Below are 1,776 nucleotides of genomic sequence, written 5' to 3'. Positions count from 1 at the left end.
ATTTTTAATTTTTTCCATTTACCACCACTGAAAAAATACAGATACAGTGGATTAATGTTAAATAAAAAAAAACACAGAAAGTAAAAGATTGGAAAACTACAAAAAATAAACTGGCATTTCTGGTGTAAGCAAATGGACAGCTCAATAGAACAAAAGCCCAGAAACATGCCCCGAATAGGCTGTATTTTGTAAAAGACAGGTAACATATATGGAGAAAAGGACAGATTATTCAAATGAGTGCTATTGGGAGAATTAGTTAACCATTTGGGGTAAAATACATTTAAGCATTTAAGCTCCCAGTTGACATAATATTCATTCCAGGTGATTTAAGAGATAAATAAGAAAAATTTTTTTAAGAAAATTTTTTTCAGTTCCCATTTATTTTTGCTTCTTGGGGCAGTGTCATCTTTTCAATATGAAAAAAAACACGAAACAGAAATCTGAAGTACAGGAAAGAAGAAAACCAAGTGTGTGTGGGGGGAAGCAACAGCAAAAGGAAGACGAGATGTTGCAAAAAAAAAAAAAAAAAATGGAGGGGTAGTTCCCCTCTCCTCTGGGGAATGACTCCAACACTAATGTGGCAGTATACACTATTCTACATAAAGCCAGAGATGTTAATTCTTTTGGGAGATAAGAAAAGGTGGAGATGGCCGGGCGCTGTGGCTTATGCCTGTAATCACAGCACTTTGGGAGGCCGAGGCGGGTGGCTCACCTGAGGTCAGGAGTTCGAGAACAGCCCGGCCAACATGGCAAAAGCCCGTCTCTACTAAAAATGCAAAAAATTAGCCAGGCGTAGTGGCGGGTGCCTGTAATCACAGCCTACTCCACAGTCTGAGGCATGAGAATCCCTTGAACTTGGGTGGAAGTGGTTGGCAGTGAGCTAATTTTTGTATTTTTTGTAGGGATGAGTTTCCCCATGTTGTCCAAGCTAATCTCCAACTCCTGGGTTCAAGCCATCTGCCCACCTCAGCCTCCCAAAGTGCTAGGACTACAGGCATGAGCCCCCGCACCTGAGTAGAAGTTATGCTTTGTTCTGTTCAAGGAACAACAGGGATATTTATGTGTCTAAAACCAGTGATCTAAGAGGAAAATAGCAGTATATGTAATGAAAATTGGGGGTTTGGGAAGGGGGGTTCTAAATAGGAGTAAGAATCTTAACCTTTTTTGTGCTATGGCACCTTTGCAAGTGTGGTGAAACCTATGTCGTTTCAGTGTTTTCAAGTGTTTTAAAACATAGGATTACAAAGGAAAGCAATTATATTAAAAAAACAGTTGGAATATTAACAGATTTATAAAAAAGTAAAACATATTAACATTAAATATCAAGAACAAATGGCAAACAAAGCTAGCAGAGGAATAAAATAATAAAAAAAAAACAGAGATAAAACAGAAAAATGGAATCAACAAAACCAAAAGTTGGTTCTTAAAAAGATTAACAAAAATTAATAAAATTTGGGCTAAATTGACTTAAGGAAAAAAAGACTCAGATTACTAAAAAATGAAAATGGGAACATTACCATCAATTCTACAGAAATAAAGAGGATTATATGAACAATTGTGTGCCGAAAAATGGGACAAACTAGATGAACAAATGCCTAGAAACAAAAAACCTACCAAGATTGTATCATGAAGAAATAGAAAATATGAATAGACCTGTGTATTATTCTGTTCCATGCTGCTAGTAAAGATATACCCAAGACTGGGTTTGTTTTTTTTGTTTTTTTTAAAGAAAAAAGAGGTTTAATGGACTCACAGTTCCATGTGGCTGGGGAGGCC

The sequence above is a fragment of the Piliocolobus tephrosceles genome, chromosome 15 (assembly GCF_002776525.5).
Source record: "Piliocolobus tephrosceles isolate RC106 chromosome 15, ASM277652v3, whole genome shotgun sequence".
Classification (NCBI taxonomy): Eukaryota; Metazoa; Chordata; class Mammalia; order Primates; family Cercopithecidae; genus Piliocolobus; species Piliocolobus tephrosceles.
The sequence above is the reverse complement of the archived record's forward strand: the minus strand, read 5'-3'. Positions refer to the sequence as shown.